General features: G+C 47.1%; 1 pseudogene; it reads right to left on the bottom strand.

Moving 5' to 3' along the window:
* Window positions 1-15,837, bottom strand: part of LOC107116704 — a 47,258-nt pseudogene extending 31,421 nt beyond the window's left edge.
* Window positions 15,838-24,587: the final 8,750 nt, after the last annotated feature.

Here is a 24,587-nt window from a genome sequence, read left to right as displayed (position 1 = left end):
AGGAGGAGGAGGAGGAGGAGGAGGAGGAGGAGGAGATTGGATTTATACCCTGCCCTTCACTACCTCAAAGGTGTCTCAGAGCGGCTTACAAACTCCTTTCCCTTCCCCTCCCCACACCAGACACCCTGTGAAGAGCAGAGAGAGCTCTTGACAGAAACTGCTTTTTTTCAAGAACAGCTCTTATCAGAACTACGGCTTGCCCAAGGTCACACCAGCCAGGTGCAAGTGAGGAGTGGGGAATCAAACCCGATTCTCCCAGATTAGAGTCCGCACACCTAACCACGACACCAAACTGGCTCTCAGAAAAACCACTATGCCAAACTGGCTCTCAGAAGAACGTCAGCAGAGTCCCGACATGCTGATATCACTCCCCGTGTGCCAGGACGTGATGCCAGCACGTGGCTGTGGGGTGCCATTGCTGGGGGTGGTGTTTGGGCAAAATTCCCCAGTTAAACGGGGTGGGGGGTCCTCGCCAGCAGCGCTTTGACGCACACAGACAATGATGTCAGCACATCACCAGCAATGTAAGCACATAGTCAGCAAGGGCCCCGCCACCCAATAACTCCACCCTGAGTCACTGGGGGATCCAGCAGGGGGGACCTGGCAACCACAGTGAAGGAACTAACGTGACTAATTGTGAATTTAGAGTAAAATGTGCACCACACGTTTAAAATCTCTTTAAAAAGTTTAGCTGCTATCCTAGGGGCACCAGAAATTAGAGATTCATGATGACACAATAGTAGAGCTTTTTCCTCTGTCAGCTCTCCCAATTCCTGCTTCAGAAACTCTTTGCTTTCTAAGAATTTCAGAAATATGTATAGTCCAGGCATGTCATTTAAATTGTTCCAATAAATCTTCTAATAGAATTAATTGCATTGATACCAGAACATTTTACATTAAAATACAAAACACATCTTTGCATCTCACAAGAAAATAATGCTGGATAAAATTTAACTTGAATAACATATTACTTTGTAACTACTTAATGTATTAACAATTTCATCATACCAGAGTACTAAATATAAAAGAATAAAGTTTGAAAGGATTAATGTTTCATCCCTCTTAATCTGGGGCTTGATATTTGGAGACAATAGTGTTACCACAACATTTAAAAAATATTTTAATTAGAATGATAGAACTGCATCATAATTCCCAGTTTGAATTAAAAAAAAATTTAAATTGCAAAACACAGTGAGGGAGTACATTAAAATTAATGTTCCTAGGATAAAAGAAGTACAAATGCCTGGCTTACAAACGAGTAAGGATTCACAAAAACACACAGGAGAAAGGTTGATTTGTTTATAATATGCAAATGGTACATTTTTAATAGTAAATTGTGACAGTGGATCTTGACATTTTTTTTTAATAAACCTACCTCCACGGTATTAGAAATCAGGATGATTCATGCGCAATGTCATGAACAAGAACACAGAAATGTTCAACTTGCAAGTAAATAAGGAGGGCAATCACAGTTCAGTTCAGCTGCTCATCACATTTGTGTTGAAGTTTTCATCATCCCTAATTATGTTTTCGCTTTTGCAATTAGCCCATTTCAGTAGGGAATCACATGGGTTACAAGACAGTTTCGGCGGCCAGAGGAAGAAAAAAAACCAGGGGAAAATATTGCTGTCAGGCGAGGGCATGGCATCACTTCTGGGGAAAACCCAGAACTGACATCAGATTGTTCTAGGAATCACTGGAAACTCTGTGGTTTTACCATAGAGAGGCGTTATGTCACTTCCAGGTTTTCCTCAGAAGTGACATCACGCAATCACCTGACAGTGCCCTACATACCCCCACCTCAGACTCATACCAGTTGACAGCCGCTGGCTGGCAACTCTACTCCAAGCCCCCTGCTGGTGGGACAGTGAAACCTCTGAAAGAGGGAGAAGCAGACAGGCTCAGAACTTTGCAGTGAACACATTCAAACGGTGAACATGCGTTCTCGACAGCCACAATAATTTCATTTCCTTCCGCTTGTCAGTCAAGTTTCCCACAAACCAGTAAGAATGACCAGCATGTGTAAAAGGAACTTGTGGAATAAAATCATCAGCCTGCTCCACCCCACACCCCGCCTCAGGGAACTATTCAACATAGGGTTACTATGTGCCTGTTGGGGACAGGAGATCTCCCGCTCTCCAGCAGACTTTGCCCTCTGGCACTCCAGCAATCTAGCAGAAGGACAACAATTCTTAAATGCTGTCAGCGACAGCATGCCATTACTTCCAGGGAAACTCGGAAGTGACGTCAGTCCTCTGTAGTCATTGTCAAAAACTCTATTGTTTTACCATAGAGTTAAACATAAGAACATAAGAGAAGCCAATGTTGGATCTCCTACTGGTTGGTCTGGCAACCTTAAACTGCACCATCCAATGACTACGGTTGCCAAGTACCTACCTATGAACCGGCGGGGGACACAGGCTTCCCCGCCAGAAGATTCTTGCTTGTAACACAGGCGCTGCACTGTTCCGTCGCCCAGACGTGACGTAGGCACGTTGCTGGGCGACGCTCTGGTAATGGGACTGGAAACTCAATGGTACCATCGAGTTTCCAGCCCCATTGCTAGAGCGTCGCCCGGCTACGTGCCTATGTCACGTCTGGGCAATGGAATAGTGCAGCGCCTGTGTTTTCCCCGCAGGAATGGTCCCGTGAAAAACTATATATTCCCCGCCGAATCAAGGTAAGTACTTGGTACCCCTGCCAATGACGCAACAAACTATTATGTTGCTTTAAAAAAACGGGCTTTCGTTATTTTCTACAGTTCTACAATGGAAGGAAGGAAGGAAGGAAGGAAGGAAGGAAGGAAGGAAGGAAGGAAGGAAGGAAGGAAGGAAGGAAGGAAGGAAGGAAGGAAGGAAGGAAGGAAGGAAGTTGGGGTGTCAGAGATTCCAGAGCTTAAACAGAGGCCAAGACCTAGCTCAGTAAGTTACCATGAATTGTGTGTAAGGCCTCAGGGAGGGCTCTTCTGGCCTGAAAAGGAATAGGCGTGTGACAACTTCATCTCTTGTAATTATGAGTAACATGAAGTACGTTAATAAAACACAGGAGCTTGGCCTTCGGCCTTTGTGGGGGAGATGGGCTGTGGCACCAGTAGGGCATTGGCTTTATGTGCAGAAAGTCCCAGGTTCAATCCCCACCATCTCCAAGTACAAGGATGAGGTGCATTGGTGAGGATGTAGCGTAGTGGTTAGAGCACTGGACTAGGATCTGGGAGACCCGGGTTCAAATTCCAACACTGTCATGAAGTAGGGATGTCGGTCTCCTATGGAGAAAATGGATGCTTTGGAGGGAAGGAAGGAAGGGCACTGAACCCCACTCAGGTCCCCGTGTCCCCCAGATTCCATCCCAAAATCTCCAGGAGTTTCCCAACCTGGACCTGGCAACTCTACCCCCCTCCCAATCCCTGCCAGTGGCCGGGGGGGGGACCTGGCAACCCTACAATGGAAGCTTGCTAAGTGACCATGGGCCAGTCACACACTCTCAGCCTAACCTACCTGAAATGGAGGAGGAGAGAGGGTTGTAAGCCACTCTGGGTACACACTGGGGGGGGGGGAGTGAGGCATAAATGAAGTAAATGAATAAGTCGTAGGTGACGTGAAAGACCTCAGTCTGACTCGGTGTAAGGCCAACAGAACAGATCAGCTTTCTGTCAAAACTGCTGCCTCATCGGCCCTGAGACGGATGTGGTGGCAGCTACAAGCATGGACAGCTTCAAGAGGGAATTAGATAAACATCTGGAGCAGAGGTCCATCAGTGGCTCTTAGCCACAAGGGATAGATAGGAGCTCTTCATCTGAGAAGCCCACCCAGCGGTTCGAAAGCAACTTAATTGCAAGTAGATAAATGGGTACCCACCCTTAGTCGGGTGGGGGGCACCCTGCCTAGCGTGGTGGCTGAGGATGGTGGCAGCAGCGGCGGCGATGGTGGCAGCGAGACATCAGCTCCAGTGTGATGGCGCGGCGTGGTGAGATGGCGGCGGCGAGCGGGTGCAGCCGGAGGAGCGATCCCTGGTGGCTGGACGAAGAAACATCATGCGACCGCCGCAGAGGAAAGGGCGCGCGATGACGCCAAGCACTGGCACAGCGGAGCCGGGAAAGGACATTGCTGAGGCCGGAAGGAGGCGGGAGTCGCACGCCTCAAGAAGAGAAAGTCACCACCGAGCGCCGAAGAGGAGCAGCCCGCCAGGGAAACCGCCTACACCTGAGCCGGATGAAAGAACAACACCAACCACCACCACAAGGGTGCTGGTAGGTTTCCCCACCCCGTATAAATATGTGGCCCTAGTCAGGGGATAAAAATGGTGACTAGCACCGACCTGTAAGCCGCTCAGAGACCCCCTGGATAAGGGGGTTTGAGCGGGATATAAAGCCGAATGTTAAATAAATAAATAAATAAATAAATCTGGGGCAAGTGATGCTCTGTGCTTGGGGGGGGGACAGTGGGAGGGATTCTAGTGTCCTGGCCCCACTGCTAGACTCCTGATGGCACCTGGTATTTTTGGCCACCGTGTGACAAAGAGTGTTGGACTGGATGGGCCATTGACCTGATCCAACATTGGCTTCTCTTATGTTCTTATGTTCTAATGCCTTCCAAGGCTAGATTCTAGGATGGCCACACATGGCCCTGGTTTGGACCGAAGGAGTGTCCGCAACTCTTCACCATCCCAATGATCCAAGCTTCTAGGACGCTGGAGAACACCTGCCCTGAGAGGTGAATTTATATAACTCGAGTGGCCTGGCGAGAAAATGATCCTCAAAATCTAATCTTCTTCAGACTTAAAATTTAATAGACCTATGAGGACATCTTAAAAGAACATAGCATGCTTTACAAGCTACCCTTGATCCTCTGAAAGATTTAAGCCCTTCCGAAAACTGACCCCCCCTTTTCAATTTAAGATTTTCATAGTAAGCACGCACAATGAAGTCTACAAATTAAATTAAGAAACCTGTACTCACTAAAACCCGTTTGAAATTAAATTAAAATGAAATACTAAGCAAGAATCTCGGGCTGGGAAAGGTTGTGATGAGCCTCGATGATTCTAAAGCCTTTACTCCCTTGACTATTTACCAACACTAATCATACCTTGAAAGAGTTTACCAAGTATTTAACCTTCCTCCATACGTAAGCTATACGGGCTTTTACCTCTGGGAGGCAAAATGGCAACGCCGCCCGGCAGAAGCACGGGGTATGGAATATTTCTGCCACTCTCCTGGATGGGAGCGGCAAGATTTCATGAGCTGTCGCATGGAACGGCAGGTCTTCTAACACTGATTTAATTCCTGAACGCTAACTAGAATGAACTGCTCGTCACAGGAATAATCTCTTTATCCTCTAGCTGTTAGTTGCGGCAGGCCAAGAGTTCACATTTCCTGTGTAAAGGACAGACTCTACATCAGAAAGCCAACCGGTCATTGCTTAACGGAAAGCTTTGCATAAACACTGAATTCAAGATCCAAAATCCAATTTAGGATTGCAGTGAACCAAGTCCAGCTTTTGTGGAGTTTTTCTCTGCGTAGCATTTTTCTGCCCTCATCCTCAAGTTTTGCTTAATTATGATAACTTCTAGAATTAATTCTAGAAATGGATGATGTGTTGGGGCAACCTTCCGCTTTCTTATTTCTCTATATTACCATGTGCATTGTAAGCGAGCAATCCTGATATGAGTACATACATCTATTGATTTACTTAATTTTACTATTAATTTACTATTGATTTACAAATCTATTGATTTACTTAATTTTACTATTGATTTACAAATCTATTGCTTTATTTAATTTATACCCTGCCTTTCTCACCAATGGGGACACAAAGCCGCTTATGTAGCTTTCTCCCCCCCCCCCGCTACTGTATCATCACAACAACCCTGTAAATTAGGTTAGACTGGGAGTGCGTAACTGGCCCAAGATCACCTAGCTTAACAAGATTCCAAGGCAGAGTAGGGATTCAAACACTGGTGTTTTCTTTCTGATGTTCATGTGCCTCAGCTGCGCAGTGGCAAAGCAACATAGTAAAAGGATTCTGATACACCTGTATGGGCACTAGTACTGCCAGATTCCCAGGGCTCAGTGGAGTGGTAGAGGGAAACGGGGGGGGGGGCATCACATGATGCTGCAACTCTCTGCCAAATAACATCAGGGCCCTGCGGGACCTTATGCAATTCCGCAGGGCCTGTTAAGGCAGAGATGTTCTGCCACTCATTCAGTTGAGGGCAGTAACCGTCAACATCATGGCTGGCACCCTACCCGAACCCTTATAGAACTTATTCCCCGCTGAATGTGTGAAGCACTCACATACCAGATAAGTCAGGGAGCTACAAAACTTCACCACTCGCTTTTAATGACTGTATGTTGTTGGACTTGGTTTTTATGTTTTTTATGCTTTTAGAACTCCTGTACATCATCTAGAGCCCCACAATTGTGGGGATAGGCGATTAATAAATGGAATGAAATAAATAAAACAAACAGCACTTCCAGCTAGGAACATGGAAGTTATGGTGTCGTGACGCTCTAGGGATTTCCCCCCCCAATCTCTATGGTTTTTACCATAGAGTTTGGAGAAAATCCTAGAGCATCGTGCAACATGGAGACAACACTTCCCATTAACACAGCCAGAAGCAGCACTGCAGCATTGCGCGACACCATTTCACCTGATCTCCCCTCCTTCTCCCACCAGTTGCCAGTACTGAGCCAGCTTCGGTTGCCAGTTCTGGGTTGGGAAATACCAAGAGATTTTGAGGGTGGAGAAGGGCAGGGTTTGGGGCATAATGCCATAGAGTCGAACTTCCAAAGTGGCCATTTTCTCCAGGGGAACCGATCTCTGTCACCTGGAGATCAGCTGTAATAGCAGGAGATCTCCAGCCACCGCCTGGAGGTTGGCAACCCTAGAGCCAGCAACCCTCCTATGCACTCATTATGCAGTCCTTACGTAGTGTCTCATCAACATGCGTGTGCGAATCAATATCACAAATGCAGCTGAAACTGAAAACTACAGCAAACTCCACTTGCGGCTGCATTCAGACCACCGCAATAAACCACGTTCTTTACCCCAACTACACTGTGGGTGTTATGAAAACAGCAGAGTAAAGATCATCGACCCTATATTAGAGAGGGTTTTATGGGTTTTCGGACAGGGAAGTAACCCGGAAACTATTATTTGATCCTAATCCACAGTTCATATTGAATTGTGCTACATTTTTAGCAAGTGAAGTGCTCATAAAATTCGCGAAGATAAAGTCCAGAAGTAAATCAGAGGCCGTGTGAACTAGTGAGGATATATTTTATTCAATTATGCTGTAAATCATTTTAGATCCTATTTGAGTGCTTTTAGAATTGTGGATTTTAAACATCAATGTTATAGACAAGATAATCAAAATCCTTAAAATTCTGTGTATGGGGGCATCTATTATATTACCATGGTTTTGATATAGAGATTTGTGCTGGTTATAAACTGAATTAAAAAATATAGAAGAAGGAAGAGATTGGATTTATACCCCGCCCTTCACTACCCAAAGGAGTCTCAGAGTGGCTTACAAACTCCTTTCCCTTCCCCTCCCCACAACAGACACCCCCTGAGGTAGGTGGGGCTGAGAGAGCTCTGACAGAAACTGCTCTTTTTCCAGAACAGCTCTGACAGAACTATGGCTCGCCCAAGGTCATCCAGCAGCTGCGAGTGGAGGAGTGGGAAATCAAACCCGGTTCTCCCAGATTAGAGTCCGCACACTTAACCACGACACCAAACTGTTTATACCCACTGATTGATTAAACTCCAGTTTATCTTGATGTCTGAAAGCAGATTGCCTTAACTGTAATATGCTAGAGAGTGCTAAAGCAGGATCATAAACCAGAGTTTATGCCTGGTTCACTAACAGGTTTACCAAGTTCCTGCTGGAGGCCCCCCGTCTCCCACCCCGTCTCCCACCCCCTCACAGGCCCTTTCCATGACTGTTCAGCAGTGGGAGAAAAATGAGTGGAACTGGGAGGGGTGATTGTGAGTCACCAGTGCCACTCTGGCATTTGGCCCAATCTCTATGGTTGAGCACAGAGGTTGATTCGGGGGGATCGTGGGGGATCGCAGTTCCCCCGGGTGAGGTGCAGGGGGCGGGGCACATGGCAAAGCCCCGCCCCTTCTTCCAGCCACCCCCTGCTTCCAGCCTCATTCTGTTGCAGAAGGAGAGAAGCAGGAGGGTATGTTGCCGCCCCCCCCCTCTGCCTGGCCGAGGCCACTCCACGTGGCCTCCGCAAGGACTCCCAGCCCCATCCAGGAGCTTCCCCGAGATAGCTGTGTTAGTCCGTTGCTGCAAAATAGTCCAAGAGTTCAAATACCACCTTTAAGACTCACCTTTAAGACTAAGACTAACTGAGTGGTGGGTGTGGCCTTATGACACACTTTTGGTGATGGCAGGGTGTGTGGCCTTATGACACACGTCCGGTGATGTCAGGGGGTGTGGCCTTATGACACACTTCCGGTGATGTCAGGGTGCGTGGCATATGCTAATGAGTTATGCTAATGTTCCCCTAGCTCTTTTTCTACGAAACGACCCCTGCTTGAGCGTACACTTTTGGCTGAATGCTAAAGCATCCGCTGACATGACTTCTGGTCACACTGGGAGTGGCATCGGTATGTTGCTGCTGACATCACTACATTGCCAGCACGTTCTCCCCCTGCCCTTGTGAGTCTCTCACCAGTTCCCAAGCGGGTGCACACAACACTTTGTGGTGTGGTACTGTGCTTCATCATTAAATTTCGATTAAGAAATCCTAGTTTAAGCAGTAGCACCATCCCTCTGAAGCCCACGCCAGGCACTACATGTTACACATGATCATCAGGGGGGGTCTGGAGCAGTGTTCCCTCTAAGCTGAGTTAGTGTGAGCTAGCTCACGGTTTTTTAGCCTCCAGCTCACACATTTTTGTCTCAGCTCAGGAAGGATGGCTCCAGAGCAAACTAATTTATGCGGCAGCCAAATTGCTCACTCACAACTTTAGTGCCAGTAGCTCACAAAGTGGATTTTTTGCTCACAAGACTCCACAGCTTAGAGGGAACATTGGTCTGGAGCCAGAATATCAGTGGCACGCTCTCCGTTGGAACAACTCTGAAGCACTGCAGGACCTCGATTTGGATCCAGCGGTCCTGATCTGAATTGAGCCCCAGTGGCACTTATAAATTGGGTTTCTACAGGGAACGTTCAGCTGCCACCTGGTTGCAAGTTCCCGTGGCAATCGTGCGGTCCATGCAATGTCTAGTTTTGGCGTCCACATTCCAAAGCACCCATTTTCTCCAGAGGAACTGATCTCTGTAGCCTGGAAATGAACTGTAATTCTGGGGGATCCCCAGGTCCCACCTGGAGACTGGCATCTCTACCTCAGGAGGGTTGCCAGACCCTTGGTCAGGGCAGGGTTCCCCCTGATTTTGGGGGCTCCAATCCACTGCTGGTCAGTGGGGGAAGCTCCACCTCTGAACAGCCCCCTCCCACATTAACATCATCTGCGAGATGACATCACCATGAAGTGATGTCATCACACTGGGCATGTCATGCGTCGACACTCTGGCATTTTGGCTCAAAACTCTATGATTACCATAGAGTTTTTGGCCAAAATGTCAGCGTGTCAACACGTGATGATCCCGGTGTGATGACATTACTTCCTGGTGATGTCATTGTGGCGCAGGTGCAAGAAGATCCTGGGACGGACCCAGGAGGGCCCCACTAAAGCCAGGTAAGACCTGGCAACCATATACCTCAGCCCCTTGCATACAGAGACAGCTACACAGATCAACAGAAAATCCTGCATTCAGCCATTAATGGGGCTTTCTCAAAGTACCCTTCCTCATTGCCTGCACTCCACACACATACTCCGTGACAGCAATGTTTTATTAATCAGATTAAATTCTCCCTGAGCCACCACCCTCTTTTGAGGGGAAATTTTAAAGGAAAGCAGGATTAAAGAATTTGCTAAATCATACAGTTCTGTTTTTTTAAACAGCCAGGAGTCTAACAGCACGTTAAAGAGTAACACAGTCTTATTATTCCAGCATAACCTTTTGTAAAATAGAACCAAGTTGAAATGAATGTGACAACATGGCCTCTAGACCATAAAAGCTTAAACTGGAATAACTCTTGTCAGTTTTTAATGTATTACAAGATTCCTGGATTGTTTTTATTGGCAAACATGGCTGTCACTCTAGAATCGTTCTTTTATTCAGCTTGCCTACATGCACAATAGAAACTGTTCTACATGAAAAATGGTTATAGTTATCATGGGGAGGAGGTCGCAATAAACAAGATCTCTTTCCCAAACCCAAGGAGAGAAACTAGTGTTCCCAACTCCCATGTCCCAGCAAGGGTTCCCCCACTTTTCAGGGCTTCGATCTGCCACCAGCCAGCTGACCAGTGGGGGAAGCCCCACCCCCAAATGCAGACATCACTAGGCAACATCCCCGATGTGATGACATCACCAGGAAGTGACAGAAGATCTCCGGAAGGATCCGGGAGCCCCCTACTGGATGCCAGATAGGACACGGCAACCCTATGAGAAGAAGGAGGAGAGAGAGGAGATTGGATTTATATCCCACCCTTCACTATCCAAAGGTGTCTCAGAGTGGCTTACAAACTCCTTTCCCTTCCCCGCCCCACAACAAACACCCTGTGAGGCAGGTGGGGCTGAGAGAGCTCTTGACAGAAACTGCTCTTTTTCAAGGACAGCTCTTATCAGAGCTACGGCTTGCCCAAGGTCATCCAGCCAGGTGCAAGTGGAGGAGTAGGGAATCAAACCCGGTTCTCCCAGATTAGAGTCTGCTCACTTAACCACTACACCAAACTGGCTCACTACACCAAACTGAGGAACCTCAGCACAGTGTAATTCCACAGAGCCCACCCTCCAAAGCAGACACTTTCACTCCAGGGGAAACTGATCTCTGTCGTCTGGAAATCAATTGTAATTCTAGGAGATCTCCAGACCCCACCTGGGTGTTGGCAACCCTAAATGGAAATGAAACTGGAAATGAACGCAGCCCTTGTGTTATTCAATGACCACATGGAAGAAATATCTATTAGAGCAATGTCGGTTTCCATTCAGCTAAAAATTCTTCAAACGGATACAAGTACTTAAGTATTTATACTAAGTCTGGTACTTGGTTTTAATGAACCAATATTCTTGCACATATTTAATGAAGCAATATTCTTGCACCTCCCCCCCCCCCGGAGAGGCTTGTGCTCGGCAGATCAACATCTATTGGTTGTCCCTGGCCCAAAGGAGGAGGCGGAGATTGGATTTATACCCCGTCCTTCACTCGAAGTCTCAGAGCGGCTTATGATCTCCTTTCCCTTCCCCTCCCCACAACAGACACCCTGTGAAGTAGGTGGGGCTGAGAGAGCTCTTTCAAGGACTGCTCTTTCAAGAACAGTTCTGACAGAACTATGGCTTGCCCAAGGTCATCCAGCAGGTCCAAGTGGAGGAGTTAATGTCCGTTTAACCTCAACGAGGGCCACGGCTTTTTCACTCCTGGCCCCCACCTGGTGGAACAAGCTCTCGCTTGAAATCAGGGCCCTGTGGGACTTATTACCATTCCGCAGGGCCTGTAAAATGGAGCCCTTCCACCAGACCTTCAGTTGAGGTGATGGACATCCAATTGCACGGTCTCCTGTGCACAGTGGCCTTCCTATATTTGCCCATGATTACCACCTATCCAGCTGTTGGGGCTAATATAATGTTGAGGCCTCTCGCCGCTTTTAGTTAATTGTGTTTAAATCTGTTTTAAATTGTATGTTTTAACCCTTGATAATGAATTTGAAACGTGGATGTAATCTGATGCTACCCACCCTCAGCCCGCTTGCGGGAAGGACGGGATATAAATGCAATAAAATAAAATAAATTAAAAAATAAGGATGCTGGACTCACGCAAAAAAACTGAAGGCCAAAGAAGAGCTTCTAAGAAAATCGCCTAGTGTGAGACTTCAACAAAACTCTCCACCCCTTTTAATTCCTGTCAATAAGCTTTTTCACTTTGCTTCATCATGCTTTCATAAGCCGTAAAGGTATCTCTGGAACTCACTCGTCCTCCATTCTTCAGGGATACGGATCTTTTATATATTTTCTGGGGGAAATAATTGCAGCAACACACAAAAAAATTATTATTGCTGATTGTATCATTAATGAACCTCAGTGCCAGTAATCAGGTAGAATAAAGCTTTTTATCTCACTCAGTCCCTTTACAGCTAAGAAGCAGGGACATCCAGAAACAAACTGTCCCACAGTAAACTAATCAAATGCAGATTCCGATATTCACCGGCCAAATATGAAAAAACATGCAAACGTTTCATTTGAACGGAGAGCTCCTTTCCATCACAAAACAGAAACTACGACGCAAGCCAATACGTTACTTAATTACTCCCTTTGTACCCAAGTGATACGCACATTATTACAAAATTACAAAGTCATATGCTATCCGTTCTTCAACCCGCTTTCAACCACGGTGTTAATTAAGAGCGAGAATCTTTCAGAAGCATTTCAACTGGCACGTGTTACCTGGGAAGCAAAGGAAAGGAAAGCAATTTGGGGGCAAGGTGGTGTAATGGACAGACAGTCAAATCTTCCTTTGATAAGATACAACATGCCTTTCCGAGACCCTTCCGTAAATAGACTAGCAGGGTTTGGCAAATGATTCTGAGTTCTCCAGAGGGATTAGATGCCTCGGTACCTGCTCCAACATCAGATTAGAGAGGTCTTTCAATTACTAAGGGGCACAGACAAATTATATCTGCAGACCTGCACTAATCCGCCTCATCATAACGGAATATTTTCTAATAAAAGGTGTAACCTGAACTCTGAACTCTGAAGCCCTTCTCCCACATCAAAAGGAAAGTTGGAGAATTGGTGGGGGGGGTGGGGGGTACACCCATTAAAGTTTAAAGAGTTACTACTGAGTACAGGCTCTTTTCTGACTTTTTGAAAGGCAGCGGGGCGTGTTTATTTTCATAGGAGGTAAACTGTAAACAAGTTTATGTCTTAAAAATAATCAGTGCGGGTCCTTTTTCAGTAGGGTGCTGGCAACCCTCAGGCGATTTGGGGGAAGGGCAGGGCTAGTTGCCACGCAACACCCCAACACCGCTCCCAGTCACTCTAGCAATCTCCTAAAAGTCTCTGTACCAGAAATATTATTGCATGATCACCATAATGTCACACACACACACACACCCAACTTTCTCTCACTGTTGCAGCAGGCGGCAGCAGCAGGGGGCAAGAGGGACCCTCCGCAATCCCCCTATTTTTCACCCCAGTGGGTAACACGTAACCAGTAAGAAAATACAGGCTCAGTAGTTTAACTGAAACTAAACACAATATAGATCAGGAGTGTCAAACTCATTTGTTACGAGGGCCGGATCTGACATAAATGAGACCTTGTTGGGCCGGGCCGCGTGTGTCATAAAATGTAATGCCAGGTAGTGGAGGTATAAATTTATAAAGGACACAAACACAAAGGGGGTTTGTTTTTTACTTAAAATAAAACAAGGTCTCATTTATGTTAGATCCGGCCCTCATAACAAATGAGTTAGACACCCCAGATGTAGAGAGAGTCACTGCGCAGAAACAGACTGATTTCTGCAATAGACGAGCTCCTTACTTGACTCACAAATGACAGTTAAAATTGGGAAAGAGCCTTTTTAGGACTGAGCCCCTGTCTGAAAGAGCGAAATTAAACAAGTATATCACGCCTGTCATCTAACAGTAGATTTCAAAGTACTTCACATAGTTATTGCCTTTTTTGAAAAGCTATTGTTTGGATAGCAATTTTAACGGCGTGGTATATAACTGTCCTCAAAAGAAAGCTGCTACCAAAAGGCATGCAGAGATGCTGTACGTGTGATCTAAATTGCCCTTCAATTAGAGCGTGGCAGAGTCTGCAAAGCTCTGTGTCAGAGACCGATGCCTCTCCTGGGAGGGGGATCCGTCCTCCCCCCCCCCTCAGCCACATCGCACATGGTATGGCTGAGGTAGGTTAGCCTCTGTTTTCGTAATGAAATATTTCACCTCCGACAGAGTTCAAGGGCCTAGTATCCTAGGTGAAGAAATAGCCTGTGCAGTGTTTGGCACATGGTTACCAGGCTTCTGCCCGCCACCCCCAGGGTATTTTGGAGGCAGGCCATGGGGGGGGGTCACGTCTGACCCAGAAGAGCCGTCACTTTTGGGCAATGCTCTAGGAATCCCTCCCAGATGTATGTGGTGAAAATGGGGTCGCCAACCTCCAGGTACTGCCCGGATATCTCCTGGAATCACAACTGACCTCCAGACTTCAGAGATCAGTTGCCCTGGAGAAAATGGCTGCTTTGGAAGGTGGGCTCTATGGCATTGTATGCAATCGAAGCCCCTCCCCTCCCCAAACCCCACCCTCCTCAGGCTCCACTTCCAAAACCTCTGGGTATTTCGCAAACCTAGGTGAAAACCATATGGATTGGAGGGATTCCTAGAGCGTAACCCAAAAGTGACATCATATCCAGGTCAGACCCTACCCGCCTTTCTCCTGCTGCGAACGTCAGTGTGAATAGAGAAGCAGAGGATCAGCCACTGGAAGCAGGCACCTGGTACACCTAGGTTAGCAGAGTCTCTCCTTCTGTGTTAGGTTCAGGCGTCACCTCTGGCTCAGCAGCCACCTTAGCCTGAGGTGCCCTTTCTTCGGGACTATGACTCAAGAGGTTGTCCTCCGCCTGGTGACAGCCCCTGGGCCCTCACCACCACTTGTTAGGGCAGCGGGGGGATCGACATGGTGGCAAACCCACAATGTCACTTCCAGAGTGAATTCATCTTCACATTGGTGTGACGCTCTAGGATTCACCAACAAGAACTCCGTGGTAAGTCCAAACTCATGCAGGAGAAGTCTATGGGCACTTACCAGTAATGGAAGCTAAATGGAACTGTGCACAAAGGCAATAAGTGTCCAAATACTAGATGCTGGCAGGACTGATTTTCCGAGCAAACGATCCAAGCTTGGCGTGCACAACAAGGATACCAATGCACCACAGGGGTCCTGGGCACCAGTAGTAGAGGAAGAAACTGGCAGCACCTTCTGGTCCCACTGCGCAACAGGCCAGGCCCAGCCAAGCCCCTGCAGCATTGCAGACACAGAAGGGGATAAATGTCCCTTGATAATAATAATAATAATATACTTTATTGTCATTGTACATAGTACAACGAAATTAAAGGTGCAATCATTCAGTGATCTACAACCATACTCATACACTCACACAACCATCCCATAACTCCCTTAAGGTTCACATTGCAACTTAAACCACCAATGTCACCCAAATTCCAATTTCAGACAGCATTTAAAGCAATAATAGCTCCCGAATAAAAACTATTTTTTAATCTGTTTGTCTTTGTTTTAATTGTCCTATATCTTATACCTGAAGGCAGCAGTTCAAACAGGGAGTGTTCAGGGTGTGACAAATCCTGCAGAATGTTCTTTGCTTTTTTCAAGCATCGAGAACTATACAATTCCTCCAGGAACGGGAGAGGGCAGCCAATAATGGGGACCTCATGCTCCCGGTGGAGTACCAGGTCAGGTTCAAGGTCTTGGTATTGACCTTTAAGGCCTTGAACGATCTTTGACCCACGTCTCTTCGGGACCGCCTCCTCTGGTATGTCCCCCGAAGAGCTCTATGCTACACTGAGAATGACTTATTGGTGATCCCCGGCCCAAAAGACATCCGGCTGTCCTCGACCGGAGCCCTGGCTCCCACCCAGTGGAACTCTCTGCCAAATAACATCTGTGCCCTGCGGGACCTGAGGCAGTTCTGCAAGGCAGAGATGTTCCTCCAGACTTTTGGTTGAGGACAGCGATGGACGCCATCTTGGCGGGCATCCCCTCTCCCTTTTTGGTGCTTTCTCCCTACCTCTCCCGTGAGGTGATGACACAGTCTGAAATCCAATGTATTAGCACTGGTAGAAAACGGTTTTAACAAGTGTCATTATGATATGTGTTTTTAATTATGATATATGTTTCTATTGTTGTTTATTGCTCAGAGCCCAACATACTAAGGGATTGGGCGATCCATAAATCCAAATGAATGAATGAATGAATGAATGAATCATCTCCAATCTAGGGAACATGTGCATGGGGAGCTACTGTGACTACAAACACACACTGCACATGGCTGCTCACTTGTAGGATTTTGCTTTGATCCAGCAAGGAAATTATTATATTCCAATGTTCAATATCTCCATTAATTATAAAGTACTAGCTGCCAGGCCAGTTGCGAAGTCAATGCAAAGAGCTCTAGCAAGACCCTGGGGTGAGGGCTGAAGCCATGAAGATCGCGAAAGTCACCGTCAGGACCCTTGCTGTCCAGCGTCTTGCTCCTGCCGGCGTGGGTGTGCCGGTGGCAGGGCGGCCGGGCAGTCAGAGGCAGGCGTCCGGCTGCCGGGCGCGGTGGGAGGAACCCCCAATCTGTGGCGCGCTCCCCACAGCCTTGGCCAGCGCCTCCATGGCCGCCTTCCCTCCTGGGGGGTGTTGGCGGTGCTGCTGCAGCCACGCTGGTCGGAGCTCAACGGCTGCAGACATAAAGTGTGGGGGGGCTGAGCACGGCGCGCGAGGCTTGCCGGCGGTGAAGAGGTCAGGCAGGGGAGGCGGCCCTGGCTCATTGGCTCCCGTGGTGCTCAGAGGCAAACGTGGGAGCAGAGCGGGCACCGAGTCCTGTAAGCTGCAGCACGGAGGCAATTGGGGTGCAGGAAGTGGCAGGGCCATGGAGCAAAGTCTTGTGGGGCAGCCGGGAGGTGGCGCCCAGGTCTCCCTTCGGCTCGGCCAGCTGCTGCATCGGAGGCCCCAGCCTTCCTGTCCTCACGACCCGTACCCTGTTGGCCTCACCATTCGGGCCGCCGGCTGGCTGCTGTGTTTCCCAGCTCCATGAGTGGCCTGGAGTGCCCCACGGGCCAGCAGGCACCATGGGACGGAGGCCGGGTGACGAGGTGGTGGGCCTCGGAGGCATCCACCCACCGGAGCATCCATCCCGGTCGGCAGCTCCCCGGAGACTGAGGGCGAGTTGGCAGTCAGTGGGTCTGCGGGTGGAACGGAGGCGATGGAGGAAGGCAACGTGGCCAGGGGATTGGCCCCCCTCCCAAGCGACAGATCAAGGACCGAAAACCTGGGGAGGCGTGTGGAAGAGTTCACACGAAAACTCAAATATATATAAGGAGAGATTGACCCAGTTAGGAAAAGTCAGATGTAATTGCCACCAATTGTTTTGTTGCTTTCAATTCTTCTCCTGTAGTTTACTCTCCTGAACATAAATAGAACATTCTGTGATAAGACTTGACTTCGTCTTGCAGTTTGGGATATTTAGATGAAACCAGTGTTCCCTCTAAGCTGAGTTAGTGTGAGCTAGCTCACAGTTTTTCAGCCTCCAGCTCACAGATTTGAGCCTTCGCTCAGGAAGGATGACTCCAGCGCCAACTAATTTATGCAGTAGCCAAATCGCTCATAAGAACATAAGAGATGCCAATGTTGGATCAGGCCAAGGCCCATCCAGTCCAAAACTCTATCACACAGTGGCCAGAAATACCAGTGCCATCAGGAGGTCCACCAGTGGGGCCAGGACATTAGAAGCCGTCCCACTGTTGACCCCCCCAAGCACCAAGATGACAGAGCATCACTTTGCCCCAGAGCCCCTATCTATACCTTGTGGCTAATAGCCACTGATAGACCTCTGCTCCATATGCTTATCTAATTCCCTTTTGAAGCCGTCCATGCTTGTAGCCGCTCACAACTTTCATGCCAGTAGCTCACAGAGTATAATTTTTGCTCACAAGATTCCACAGCTTAGAGGGAACATTGGATGAAACACAAAGATCCCAGTCACCTCTAGAAACCAAAGGTTCTCCCTCCTTAAGAACGGAACCACCTTAAGCTCATTCAACAAGACCAGTTCAGGTACTAAATGTTTTACAAGGAAAATGAAATGAGATCCAGAGGAGAAAAGATTATGCAGAGTTTATTGTGACAGCATGAAAATTTGGTTTTAAAAATATCTGGAGCCTGGGAGAGTAGGGTTTAGGGAGGGAAGGGGCCTGGGTAGGGTATAATGACCCCATCTCCCACCTGGAGGTTGGCAACCCTAGGCTGGACACAACAAAGTGGGGGGTCCCCCTTTTTTCTTTTAATCTTTATTCAGCCCAATAAATTACAAAATTCATATACCAAACGTAAGATAACAAATCTAAATATACAAATAGAGCACATAAAGGAAATGCCAAATCATATAACAAGGTTTCCAGTTTGGTGAGAGCCAGTTGACATCCAGTTTGGTGTAGTGGTTAAGAGCAGCGGACTCTAATCTGGAAGAACCGGGTTTGATTCCCCACTCCTCCACTCGCAGCTGCTGGATGACCTTGGGCAAGCCACAGTTCTCTCAGAGAACACATTCCACCAGATCAGGGGGGCAAAACCCTTTGTGTCCTTTATAAAGTTTATATCTCCGCTACCTGGCATTACATTTTATGACACACGTGGCCCGGCCCAACAAGGTGTCAAATCCGGCCCCCATAACAAATGAGTTCGACACCCCTGATCTATATGGACATGAAATTTAGGAAAGGATTGAGAAGGGAGAGTGGAAACTGATCGGAAGGCTTGGGAGGTGTCCAAAGGACAAAGGAGTTGTGAGTCACAAAGGGAGGAGAGGGTACCAAAAGTAGAGAAAGATGACGGAAGGAAAGCATGGTAATTCAAAATTAGACCTTTTCCCACCTTCTCCTTGAACTGATGTAGTCTATTATTTATTTTGTAAAGGAATGCACTATAATACAATGCAAATCTCAGGACTGTTCCTTTTAAATCAATATATTACAACTGGTTAAAGTTCACATAAATCATTATGAAAATTTTAATATCCTCTTATGAAAACGCCTGTACGGGTTTTATTAATAAAGTCTGCCACATGAAGCTGAGCAAATGAAACCAAAAGTCTAAAGTGTTTGAAAGCTGCGGCTTTAATCACTAGTGCGGTGCGAATACTTAATCATCTGTCACAACAAATGTTTTCTGCTATGATGTTTCTTTGATGAGTTCACATGGATTCTGCACAAAACAAGGGTGAACTGAAAAAACAACTTCTACAGAGCACATTACTGAAAAACGTAAATATTTTCTAGTGTTGGCTGGGGTCCCCCCCATTCACAGAGGGTGCTTTTAACAATTTGTACTAGATCTTTTAAGACAGACCTTTGCGCTGCCTGGCCTGAGCTATCCAGAGCACAATATCAAACGACTCCATTCGCCATCATTCATATTTCATCCATACACTTCATCAAGGCTGAAGTGCATGTCCAAATCGAGTCAACATTTAATAAACTCCTAGTATTGACTCGGGAGGAATCCCACTGAGGCTCTGCTCTGGGCCCGAACTCAAATTCAGCAGAATTGCTCTCCAAGAAGCCATTTTTCTTACAGCTCATTTTTAAAACTCCGTCGTGTCTTACAACTGCCTCCAGTCATCAGTTTCTGTAGGATGATACATCATTTAAATGACAATTCGGAAACTGGGCCAGATGGATGTATAACCCGAAACCACAAAGATGTTTCCTAAGAGCAAAAGCTATTAATAACCTAAATAGTGCATTCTGAAAACTGTGGAAGAATGGGGGTGTGTGTGTTACCTTTTACACGTATACTATTATTACAAACCCTTGTGAATCTGAGGTTAAACACATTCCACCAGATCAGAAAATATAGTGAGAACTGAATTATATCTCAGTATATCTTCTCTTTCAACAAGCTAGTTGTCACAAAGTTGGGAGGGGGGAAATCTGTCTTATTTGCACCTTATCACTAGCCACACAGGTTGCGTCACTCAATTTTTTTCCCTCCAGTAGTTCGTGGAAAGAGCACCGCTGCCAAGTGATAACTGCTTTTGTTGTTAAGAGCAGTTAAATGCTCACAATAGAATACAATTCAGCCTTTGAGTTAAAGCTAGGTTACAAGAAAAGAGCGGAAATAACGTTTTCTAATAAGTATCAGTCAGCTTTTGAATTCACCAGGAACTTGCAGCTAACTTACCTGAACAATCAACCTTATCCACTTATACCTTGTGATACACTGAGAAGACCCTCCGTTTCATGCCGCCGTTAGAGTGTAACATGTACTTTAGTTGCCTTCCTATTGCCCAAACTCGTTGGACTATTTGTTTCAAGGAGACATGAAGGATATTGCCATTTTGACAAATAACAAGGCTGTAATATCAGCAGAAGAGATGCCCTGTAAGCCTGTATTCATTCCTTGAGGGAAATCTGAATGGATGACTACATGTTTACAAGTCTCTCTTGTGTTTACACCACAGCCTTGTCTCTTCGTGGTAGGCCCCGAGCAGGTAATAAAGAGTTTCAAAATCTGAATGATTATTCCCACCCCCTCCCATGAAACCAGACCATTTATTGGCCCAAACCAAAACCCATAAACAGGTCAAGATACCACACAGAAACAGTAAAAATTGCCGGGCCCAAACAGGACCCCTTTGGTCTTGCAGATGTGTTTTTATCCTGTAAATTACATAACCGTGGCAGTGCAGGCTTGCCAACTCCAGTCTGGAGATTATGAGGATGGACCCTAGAGACAAATAGTGTTTGGGATGGGGGAGGAGGGAACTCAGCAGTGGTTGAGTTCCCCCCCCCCCTCAATCCTCCCTCTAAGCTGTGGAGTCTCGTGAGCAAAAATTCTAGTTTGTGAGCTACTGGCATTAAAGTTGTGAGCGAGCGATTTGGTTACTGCATCAATTAGTTTGCTCTGGAGCCCATCCTTCCTGAGCTAAGACAAAAAGATGTGAGCCGGAGGCTAACAAACTGTGAGCTGGCTCACACTAACTCAGCTTAGAGGGAACACTGGTCACAAGTTCTCTCAGAGCTGCTCTCTCAAGGGCAGTTCTCAGGAGAGCTCTCTCAGCCCCACCTACCTCACAGGGTGTCTGTTGTGGAGAGGGGAAGGGGAAGGAGATTGTAAGCCGCTCTGAGACTCCTTTGGGAGAAAAGGGCGAGGTATAAATCCAATCTCTTCTTCTTCGTCCAACTGGGCACTATTAAACATTAATGCGAAAGGCAATTCCTTGAAGTGGGTCACTGGGCAGCATTTTACACATGCAGGTTCTCACACAGCCTGAGAGGGGCCCTAGGAGGCAATGGAGATCAACAGAGCTGGTGCAGGAATACCATCACCATTGCCACCTATGGAATATTGACTAATCTTGAAATTCTCTGCTCTCGCACTATATCAGTTAAGATTCCAGGAGAATTCCAGGCCACACTTAGAACTTGGCAGCCCTGGGCAGGAGAACCCCTAGTGGCGTACGCGAAGTACATCTAACCCTTAAGAGACAGCGCATAAAAACGTTCCTAAAATGCAAGTAAAATGAAACTCAAATTATTTATCATCCCTAAACATATTCAAAGAACTGAGGTGCCTTATATGAAGTCATTCCAGTGAGCCACCTTGTCCCCAAGACACTTCACTCTGTCAGCATGACCCAGAAATATTGTCAATGCATAGACGGTGATGCCAATAATATTGTCTCCACCTTCCCCAGCATCACCAGCCATGAGCAGGCAACTATATCCTGTCTAAAAGCCCTTTGTTTGGTGTAGTGGCTAGGAGTGAGGACTCTAATCTGGGAGAACCGGGTTTGATTCCCCACTCCTCCACATGCAGCTGCTGGTGTGACCTCGCAATGTTCCCTCTAAGCTGTGGAGTCTCGTGAGCAAAAATTCTAGTTTGTGAGCTACTGGCATTAAAGTTGTGAGCGAGCGATTTGGTTACTGCATCAATTAGTTTGCTCTGGAGCCCATCCTTCCTGAGCGAAGACAAAAAGATGTGAGCCAGAGGCTAACAAACTGTGAGCTGGCTCACACTAACTCAGCTTAGAGGGAACACTGGTCACAAGTTCTCTCAGAGCTGCTCTCTCAAGGGCAGTTCTCAGGAGAGCTCTCTCAGCCCCACCTACCTCACAGGGTGTCTGTTGTGGAGAGGGGAAGGGGAAGGAGATTGTAAGCCGCTCTGAGACTTCTTTGGGAGAAAAGGGCGAGGTATAAATCCAATCTCTTCTTCTTCGTCCAACTGGGCACTATTAAACATTAATGCGAAAGGCAATTCCTTGAAGTGGGTCACTGGGCAGCATTTTACACATGCAGGTTCTCACACAGCCTGAGAGGGGCCCTAGGAGGCAATGGAGATCAACAGAGCTGGTGCAGGAATACCATCACCATTGCCACCTATGGAATATTGACTAATCTTGAAATTCTCTGCTCTCGCACTTTATCTGAATATTGTTCCAGCACTTTAGGATAACTGATTTGTTTATGGTTTTTGGTTGTTTTTAATGATGGTTTTTAATTGAATTTATATATGCATTTTATGTAAGCTGCCCTGAGCCTGCCTCAGCGGGGAGGGCGAAATATAAATTGAATAAATAAATAAATAAATATAAATACATAGGTCATTCTTTTTGAGCATATGAAGCTACCTTATACTGAATCAGACCAAGGTCAGTCTTGTCTACTCAGACTGACAGTGGCTCCCCAGAACCTCAGGCAGAGGTCTTTTCACATCACCCACTACCTGCTCCTTTCAACTGGAGATGCCAGGGATTGAACCTGGGACCTTCTGCATGCCAAGCAGATGTTCTGCCACTGGGCCACAGCTTGATGCAAAACTTCTGGGGAGCCTTCGTTTTAACAGTCTCATTTGTAAAAACACCTCGTTAAATCTATGTCTTTTTTTTTTTTTGGCTTTGCTAATGCGTATTGCCGAATCCTCAAAATGCATTTGTGCTGATGGCATGGTAGACGAAGGCTGAGTGAGCTTTTGATTAGGCATTGTTTTCTCGGGGCATTTACCCTTGAGTCACAATTGAGCCCTACTGGCAGCGAATTTCAGGAGGAGGTGATTAAAATTTAAGAATGTCAGACAAGGAGAGCTTGACAGTGTGAATAAACCAACAAATATATTACCTGAAATTCAAATGTACTTTTCCCAGCAGGCAGCCTTTTAACATACACACCATCATCAGTGGCAATAAGACGATGGCGTGGAGATATGTCCGGCTCCAAAGACTCCTCCAAACTAATAACAAAGTTTATTATTTATTTATTAGATTTATACCCTGCCCTCCCCACCGAGGCAGGCCTAGGGCGGCTTACATAAAATTTTTAAAACAGTTCAGAACCACATAAAATCTAAAGTTCTATACATAAATTCCTAGGCAGCGGCAAATCATAATCCAATATTTTCATGACAGGAATCAGTTAGTACAAATATAATTGATGGAAAAGATCCCAGGGAGGCTCCGATGTTATATCAAGTTGTTATATGTGGTCAAATGCTTGGTGGAAGAGCTCCGTCTTGCAGGCCCTGAAGAATTGAAGTAAGGGCCTCTACCTCTGTTTTGTCAGCCGATTTTTGTAGCTATCTATGTCCCAATGAGCTTAGCCAACCTGTACGGTGGCCAGTCTCCAGGGAGTGGCTGGAGAACTCTCAGAATTACAACCGGTCTCCAGGTAACAGAGTTCAGTTCCCCTGGAGGAAAGGGCTGTTTTGGAAGGTGAGATTTATGGCATTTATACTCTACTGACGTCCCTCCCCTCCCCAAACCCCACCTTCCCCAGGCTCCACCCCCCAAATCTCCAGGAATTTCCCAGCCCAGAGCTGGCAACCCTACCAACCTGTGGAGGCATGCATTTATTTATATCCCGCTTTTCTCCTGAGCTGGAACTCAAAAGAGGCTTAGAGAATCGTTCTCCTTCCTCTGTTCTCTCACGACAGCAACCCTGTGAGGTAGGCCTGGCCGAGAGTTTGTCACAGGCTCCAGCTCACCCAGTCCACTTCCATGGTAGATGTGTGGATCCGAACCTGGGTCTCCCACGAGCCTAGTCTGACACTCTGTCCACTACGCCACGCCTGTGAAGGACTGTGCTTTGATGAATCAATGTTTTACTGCGGTGCTCAGAGGCAAAAGGGGGCTGAGGGTTGTTCTCTGAAATAGTTCTTCTTACTTGTTACTTCAGTATCTAAACAACCAGCAATGGGGAATGGGGAGGCAGAATTAGAATGCCATGATAGGAGGCAAGTTATTGTTGCCCATATGGACTTCAAACTAAACCAGACCCCCAGTAGAGTTGAGGGTTCCCTCCCACCAGGCCCTCCCCCCAGCCACCAATCAACTGGCCAGCTGAGGGACTTACCTGGGGAAAGGGAAAGGCCCAAGCCTCATCACCGGCATCACACAAGAAGTCATGTTACCACACCAGTGACATCCAGGGAACTCCCTGGTATTTGGGCAAAAACTCTATGGTAGAATCCAGTGTTACCATAGAGTTTTTCTCCAAATACCAGAGTACTGTCTGGACATTGCTGTTGTGATGATGTCACTTCCTGTTAGGGCTGCCAAGTGGGGGCGGGGGGCGGGTAACCCCCCGCTTCGGAGGCCCGATTTCCGCCGCCGCGGAATCGGGCCCCAGGGGGAACTCCGCCCTGGTGTGCGCGTCACCTGGAAGTGACACAGGCATGCTGGGCACGCTGGGGGCGGGGCCACGGCCATACAAGGGAAAACCCTTGTATGGCCGTGG

Source organism: Gekko japonicus, unplaced genomic scaffold, assembly GCF_001447785.1.
Source record: "Gekko japonicus isolate JY-2015 unplaced genomic scaffold, Gekko_japonicus_V1.1 scaffold598, whole genome shotgun sequence".
NCBI classification, from domain to species: Eukaryota; Metazoa; Chordata; class Lepidosauria; order Squamata; family Gekkonidae; genus Gekko; species Gekko japonicus.
Note: the sequence above shows the minus strand (reverse complement) of the source record. Positions and strands in the feature narration are given on the sequence as shown.